We start from the raw sequence: 9,208 nt of genomic DNA on the forward strand, positions 1-9,208 counted from the left end.
TAAACACACCCTAAATGTCAATTTTAATCAACACACCATTTTAATTCCACTTTTATACTGAGAAAAATGTTTTTCGTACAAAAAAAGTGAGAATTTTTGTCCTATGAATTCTTGGGATTTGGTTAGGTATGTATGTGAAAAAAAAATTAAAAAACTAAGTAAAAAATTAAATTATTGACGGAAAAAAATACATATACTCCAGAAACATTTAAAAAATTACATATACTCCAGAAACTTTTAAAATTACATTTTTTAGTCATTTAAAAATTAAAAACTCACATACATTACTCCAGAAAATTTTAAAATTTCATTTTCGAACTAACTTAATTAATAAAAAAATTATTTTTAAAATAACTTAATCTCCACTTTTAAACAAATACATTCTAAGAATTGTATTAAAAACTAAAAAATCTGTCACTTACCTTTGGCTTCATAAAAAAACAAAACAAAACAGGTGAAGTGAAGTTATAAGGCGGCAACGCAGGCTGTCCCCCACTTACCCAAAATAAATTCTTCACCCTTTATTTAACATTATCCATTCTCCACCCAATAAACAATATCTCTCTCGTATAAGTCATAATATTCTTCTCTTCCTAACTTTTAACAACTCCCTCTCATGTTTGAAAAAACAAGTAAAATATCAGTTAGACACTTTTTACTATTTACGTACTATTAAAATTTATTTAAAAATTATATAATTTTATGGATCTCATTTTATATTTAATAAATCACACTTACTAGTTTCTAGTAAATTATGATCTAATAAAAAATTATTTAAAAAATATGTCACTAACATTTCTCTTTTGAGTTATAATAGTCGACTTTCCGAAACACTACTATATAATTAATTAAGATGATATTTTTTAAGTTTAATGATTCATTTGTTCCTGCAGATATAGAAATCTTATAGTTCATATGCTTAAAAATATCTTATTTAGTTCTTAACTTCTAATACGAGCACTCTTGATACCATTTTTTTCCTTGTCTAAAAAAATTAATATCATTAACAATCGTTGTCATGGCACAAATTAAATACGTATTGAGCTTTACATTTTAGTCTACATACTTGCATTGTTTTTATACTTTTGTCTCTAATTTTAAAAACTTTATTTTTTGGTCTCTAGACTTTAAAACCATGTTTTAGTCTCTATACAAGTACTTTTTAGTTTCATTTTGGTTTATATTGTTAAAAAACTTAACATCGTTAATAGTGGATGATGCAGCCCTAAGGTGATATTAAAGTTTGTTGCATCACAAAACTACTTGTTTTGATCTCTCTTTTTTTGTTTTGGTAAAAAAAAAAAACCCTCTCCTTTTTTTTTCCTTCCTTCTTCTCCTCTCCACTATTTTTTTCCATTCTTTTATTATTGCTAGTCATTTTATTTTGCGACTTCTGTTTTATTTTTATTTTTTACATTAAATAGTTATCATTACCCTAAATTGGAGAGTCTTTGAGGTGGTAGAGTTTAAAGTACATCTCAGATAAGGAGAGATAGCTTGCAAGTAGTAATTTATGTTGCTACTCCTTGTAATAACAAAAACTTGTTACAACATTTTAATTTAGCAAGCGTTTTATGCAGGAAGATTCGTATAACATGCTCCCTTATTAATTTTTATCTCCAAAATCACCCTATCCAAACAGAACGCTAAAATATTGGCTTCTCTTCATATTTGTTTTTGGGTATGGAATAGAATACTTTTTTAAAAAAAAATTCAGTTACGTGCTCTTCGTGTACAAACTAGGAAGGAAACCAGAACAATTTGATGGCGTGAGCACTGATATGTGTGCTAGGAATTTAGCGAACATGGAAACAAGGCTATTCTTTATGAAACATACAGGTCAATTAAATAATAATTGAAACAAAAGGACACGTCTTTCTCTTGTTTTTTTTTATGTAATAAATTTTTCTATCGATAGTTGAAACAATTTTTTATTTGGTTTTAGAGAATTCGCGTAAATGGATGGATCTAGCGAAAGACTCAGATACGCGTGGAAACAGACTTAATTGGTTTTATTTGACTTATGGTGCAAATTTTTCATGACGAGTAAGTTTGGAAGTATAGCAGATTTATTTGAGTCTGAGTTAATTTAGATTTAGCTCATTAATAAAGAAGCCGGTTGCTTTGTTTCCTCACTCGCTTCACCTTAAACTTATAAGTTATTCAATTTTAATAAATTAATATTCGATACTGTATTAATCACATATTTATGTAGCTCCATAAAATGCTTTTTACATATGTTTACAATTTAGTAAAATAAAAATTAATATGTATATAATTATTAAATTAAAATGTTATTAAATAACAAGTCATTAATTTTAGTGGTACTAAAAAGTGATTAAAAATGAAGATTCCATCAAAAATAGTTAATGAAATTTTTCCATAGAAATTAATTATTAACAAAATCGATAAATACTTTATATCAACTTACTCAAATGTGAAATAAAAGTGTAAAATAATTATTTGATTCAACACTTTTTTGAATGGTTGATTATTGATTTAATAAGAACCTTGTAAAAGTAACGAGTTTTTATTTTAGTCTTTATAATTTCTTTTTTTTAGTTTTCATCCCTAAAAAATTTTAATTTGTTTTTAATTTCTACTATTATGTAACACATTAATATTTTATGTGTTTCGCCGAAGGTCAAACAATAATCTCAAATAATATCAGTTAGGGTCTGTGATGTAATATCAACATATGATATTGTCAAAAAATTTCTAAACCTCTAAAATAAATATTACTTATCTAGCTTAAATTACTTTTAGGTGAGTAAAAAAAGAATTTTAAAGACCAAAAATAGTGATCTTAAATTTTGGAGGAACTAAAATAAAAAAAATAATATTTTACACGGATCAAAACTAAAATTCGTTCTTTTTATAGGAACTTAAATTAATAATTTTAAATTTTATAAGAATACAAATAAAAAAATTATAGAAACCAAAATAAGGACATAATATTTTATAGAGGTTAAAGATATATTTAAGTATATTTCAACAGAAACAGTTCCACGACAATTGCTTTGTATGATTTTTTTAGTTGTATATAACTAGTTTTTAATTTCTTTTAATAGCTGAAAAAAATCATTTAATTGTTCAATAAATAATTTTTTTTAATTGCTTTTGGTATTTTTTAAAACGCTAACTTTTAACTTATAATTTTTGATATTTTCTTTATTATGTATCCTTAATATATTTATCAAATTTTTTATTTATTTTTAAAAAATAAATAAGGATTTTATTGTTTTTCTTTTTTTATTCACTCATATATTTGTCATCTTTTTTTCTCCAACATATATACCTCCTCATTTTGTTTAACAACGTGCACATTGACCTTTTTTTCTCCATGTAATGGTACTTTTAAAAAAAAATTCCACTTCCCATATAATGTTTTGATAGATTCTCTTTACAATATTTTAATTGTAAAATTTTCTTATATGAATGAGTAAAAAAAATAAAAAAAAATATAGGGGTTGATTATGTTATTTTTATATTATATTTTGGATATTTTATATTACATTCTTAATTTAATGATTATACTATTTATTTTATTAATTTAGCATTATAAATCAAGACATTGATAATGATAGATGTTAGGTTCATTTTTTATTATATTTTATATTTTTTTATGTTACAATATTTATTTTAATCATTGTACCACTTATAATATTTAATTTATTGTTATAACATTATATTTTATCTATTATTATTTCAATAGTTTCACATTAGGTTATTTATTTTAACTATTACACTAATTAACATAATAAAAGTATAATGTCTACGTGTATTTTCTTATATTATTTTAAATTTGAATAGAAATATTTTAAAAAATAGTATAAGATTAATAGTAGAATAATTAATATGAAATAATAGAATATAAATATATTTATTTATGTTATTTTATACTTTTCAATTACTTTAACAGATAATTTTACTGAATACTTTTAATTTAATAAGCTAATTTTTAAATTTTCAACTATCAATTAGTTTTTCAAATTTTAACTAGCTTTTCGACTTTTATGTTATTTTTTTAATTAGTTTTTCTGAACATACCCAATATATCACCGTGCAATTACTAAAATATGTTAATAGTCTCGTATTGTTTTATCTTAGTTAGTCTAGTGGCGGATCCAATACCCCAAGTCAGTGGGTGCAAATTATAAAAAATAAAATCAGTGGGTTCAATTATATAAATATAGATAAATAAAATATAAAAATATAAAATTTTATTTACAAATTTAATGAATTTTAAAAAATGAGGGGGTGCAAGTGCACACCCTCAAGTGGCTGTAGGTCCGCCACTAAGTTAGTCCATATCTTTCTCCAAAAAACAAAACTCAAATAGAACATCTTTAGTGGTAGATCCCAAATTGAGATCTTAAATCACTTTTTGGTAGACTTCATTGTGTCACGTAGAATTGAGATCCTTTCAGATTTGTTTCATTTTTTCCTTTAGTGATGAATCTCATTTTGAGATTTTAAACAATTTTTTGTAAGTCTCACATGAACTCACTCTTAATTATTTTTTTCCTCCTCTACCTCAAAGGACACTTCCTTTTCCCAATACATTTTTTTTTCTTTCTCTTCTCCCAACATGCACTTCCTTTTTCTTTCTTTTCCTTCTCCTCCTCCCCTACTAACCTTTCTTCTTCTCCTCCCCTCCACCTTCTTCTTCCTTCTCCTTCCTCCCTCCCCCTCCGCTCCACTTGACACTACCTCCCCCTCCCCCTCCCTCTCTCCCCATACACTATTTGTTTCTTTCTTTCTTTCTTCTTCCTCCACCACAACCTTCTTCTTCTTCTTTCCCCTGGGCCGTGGTCGTAGCCTCCTTCCCCCTTCCCCTCCCTCTCCCCCTCGCGTGACCTTTCCCCTCCACTTCCCATGACCTTCCCTCCCCTCCCCCTCTCACAACGCCCAATGTCCAGTCAACAAAGGTATTTTTTTTCCTTTGTCTTTTGTTTTTCCATTTTTTTTCCTTCTTTCATTGTTTTTTTGTTGTTCCTGTGGGTTGGTTGTTGCTTCTGTGGTTCTGTTTGTAATATTTTTTTTAAATATTATGCAGAGATCTTCAAGATTTTTTTACAAGAACTCATTCTCCATCCTGGAGATCGAGATCTTTGCACTATCTTTATTACAAGATCTTTGCAAGACCAAATCTTAAGCACAAGATCCTTACTCAAGATCTTGCATTAAAGATGCTCTTAGTCCATATTTCAATTTTCTCTTTTTCTATTCTTATTAATCGGTAAGTAAAAAAAAAAAACAAGGAACTTGAATGTGATCCAACAGGTAGCTTTTTGGGCTTGCATGTTGGAACATTACATCATTGTAAGGGATATTGTTTCCTGCACTTCCATTTTCCTTTAGGAATGCACTCCTTGTTTTTGCCTCCAGAATGACCAATCCAAAAGTTAAAAAAATACTCCGAAAAAGTGCAGAAAGCAACAACCCATTATAAAGACACTGCACTTCTATGTTTTATATCTACAAGCCCAGATGCTATAAACCAATAAAACAAAAGAGGCACAATCAAAATCTTATTATCCCTTTTTTATATTTTTTTATGAAAATACCTTTCATAGAATATAATGTAATTTTTTTTACAAAGAATCCAATTTATGCAATGTAAAAAATTATATTATGAAAGCTAGTTTATGTAGTATAATTTTTTTTTGTATGCACCAAAAAAAGCTAATTTCCTTAACAAATTTAATGGGTGAGGGATGTGCCAATTTGATGGTAATTGATTTCCGTTGTGTACGACTACACGAAACTTCTGTTGTCTAATTATATTATGATATACAAAAAAATAAAATTTGTTAAGACTATTTTTATAAAAAAGAGCATATATTACCAAATAAACTCGGAGTGCAAATATAAAAAGAGAAGTGCAAATAGCAGCCCATCTAAAGAGTCTCATTTTCCTCATGTTAACTAGGGAATTGCTTTGTGCACCCAAAATATTTCTTGTGCACCCAGCAATATTTCAAAATTCTGAAACTATCCCTCCTTTATAAGTTTTTCTCCTTCGTTTTCCTTCTTCACGCACCATTCATTCTTCTTTGCCTTCATTCTTGTGAGAGGTACTCGTTCATTGTTGTATCCGCTTTGGTCGAGGTGCATTGGTTACGATGGTTTATCGACAAGTGATGGTTGTGGTGGTGGTAGGTGTGGCTATTAACGACGGTGGTAAGGTATTGGAACTTCGATCTAGTTTTGATCCGTATAAAACGTACATATTAATAATCTGTAAGTTATATAAAATTTCCGAATTGATAATCCGTAACTTTTATATAACTTATGGATTATCATTCCGTAAGAAACTTATGGATTGACAATCCGTAAGAACCATATGAATTGGCAATTCATAAGGTTCTTACAGATTACCAATCCGTATAATTCATATTCGTATAATGACCCATGGATTATACAGATTGCTAATCCGTATAATTCATACAGATTAACAATTCGTATGAATTATACGAATTTTCAATCCTTATAAACCAGTGCAAAATGATAAAGAAGAAGAGGGGCGGAGACGAATGACTTATGACGGAGACGATGGTGAAGTCGACATCGACGACAAGGCATTCACTGGCGACGCAAACGAAGGGACAAACGATAGCCTCTTGACAACGCGACAAAGCAAAATGCAGAAGTGAAGAAGAAGAAGAGGAACAATAGTAGAACGCGTTAGCAAGAGGGAGAGGGAGAGAGACACTTTTTAAAATTTCAAATGAAAAACATTTTTGTCACTTTACTTAAAATGTTGGGTGCACCAACAATTTTACTGGCTGCACCAACAATTTTGATGGATGCACAAAAACCGTGTCAACTAATAAAAAAAGTATGATGTCCATTCTGAAAAAACTACTCCATAAAAACCCACGATGTCTATGTTGTATCTTTTCAGCGACAATGTCGAAATGATTAATCGATCTTATCAACAAGATTATGATTACCATGATCAACAAAAAAACCTACTTAATTGATGTTAATCATGTGAAATTTTTGAGATTTCCTATACTTCTCTTTTCCTCTCTTATTTTCCCGATATTATTTTACCTAGAAAACTCAATGGATAATGGAGGATATCTATTCCTTACATTGACAAATGTTCAATAGAACTTAAAAAATGGAACCAGTTTAGTTCATCGAGAAACATCTTAACCATAATTTATTTTAAATTAATTAAAATCTAAAGATATCCAACTATTGGAATTGGAAGTCACTAGATAGAAGCATGCGGGCTAATGGTTAGCATCTACCTTTAAATAATAATACACACCATCTCTATATATACAATTGTGTGAAAATGACTTTATTTTTTATTATTTAAAGATTGTTAGAATGGATAGGCTATACTATTTCCAATTGTGAACCTTGTTTATTTCTAGATTGGTTGCTAATGTAGATTGTTAGGAGATGTCAACCTCACATTACCACTCAAATATTATTCCGGTCTTCTAGATTTATCATAACTTGGCTGTTAGGTTAGAATATATATTTTTTCAATGTGGTGGACAACACGTAAAGGCAATTCATAATGCCTAAATAGTTACCAGATTTAGGAGCTATTGGGAAGAACCTATTTCCATTAATGTAAGTGATATATATATATATATATATATATATATATATATATATATATATATATATATATATTTGTGACTTTTTTATAAGCTCCTTTTAACTAATATTTTTAAGTTTCATTGAAAAACTTAAAACAAATTACTTTAATTTGCTTTAATAAGTTTAACAATTAATCTTATAAATTATATCAAGTTAATTTCATAGAAAAACTTAATGAAATATGCAGCTGTTATTCATTACTATAAATTGTGCGCGCATGATAAATTTCTACCCTTGCCAAAATTGCTCTTTTAGCCTATGGTTGGTTATCATTAATATTCTTTTTATGGCATGTGGATGTGGGGTTATCTATTATGAAAAATAGGAATTGCAAAGTGGGTCAATTGTTTTGTCCATCAATGACCTGTTGAAAATAACTTGGATTATCAACTCATCCTGTTTTAGAGTGGGTTCACGAGTTTGACTTGCTTATGAATTAAAAGAAAATAGGTTAATTGGTACTGAAAAAGGATAAAAACAAAAAAAAAATTAGAGACTCAAACTTGATTAATCAAATGACCAGTGTAATTGGTTCTAAAATTTTGATATCAATTGTGCGTGCAAGAATTAGTAATAGATAATGAAAGAAAGTCGCAAATATTTATATTCTTATTTTTTTTAGTCATATATTTACAAAACCAATCCAATGGATCCAACTTTCCCCAATTTGCATGTCCGATCCAGTTTTAACTTTTCAATAGTGCGTTAAGCACACTGGGTTACGCAAGATTGCAAGATGGTGTGTTCTAAGGTAAACTTCAGTTTGCCCTGCTAAAAGTCTAAAATAGACCTAAAAACATACATCGAGATTTTAACTTTGGATACGATGAAACTGCTTTCTATATATTGTTTATTTAGTGAGTGCAAAAGTTGATAATAATCTAGGATAAACCTTATCAGTATCGTTTACCCGTGAGAAGGCTGATAACTGCATAGTAGAAGTTTGTCTATTGATTTTTTTCCCCGCATGTTTTTTCTGATAATCCTGTTCGAGATATATATGTGGATATGGGACTAAAATCTTGATTCATCATATTATAAAATATTAGTGTCTTTCACTAGATTCAACATCGATATATAAGCGTAATTTTGTGTATGGTGTATAATTTTTTTAACCCTTAATTAATTTAAGGTTCATAATAATATCATGCACCCTACATATCATATAGCTCTCTCTAGCACCACCATCACTCTCAATCAAAATTCCCCTCCCAAAACAAATCAAATAAAATCCTTGTCTCCTCCACCACAATGCATTGTTACACCAATTCCTCCAATTGAACAAAACGAGGGAAGAGGGTTTGAATTGGTTTTCGCGAAGGGAAGAGGAACTTCCATCTCCGAAAGAACTCATGCCTTTATTGCAAACCCTAATTACTCCTGATCTAGCCATGGCCTTCAGCATTCGAAACTCTCACACCACCAATACTGCAGAACAACAACACCAAAACCAACAACCACCACCACAACAGCAACCTTCGAACCATTCCCTCGCCCTCCAGAGTTGCATGAACTGTCATCGCCGCTTTCCATCCATTGCTACAAAGCCTAAAATCGTGATGTTGCTGTGGCCTTCACA

The sequence above is a fragment of the Glycine soja genome, chromosome 11 (genome assembly GCF_004193775.1).
Source record: "Glycine soja cultivar W05 chromosome 11, ASM419377v2, whole genome shotgun sequence".
Taxonomy (NCBI): domain Eukaryota; kingdom Viridiplantae; phylum Streptophyta; class Magnoliopsida; order Fabales; family Fabaceae; genus Glycine; species Glycine soja.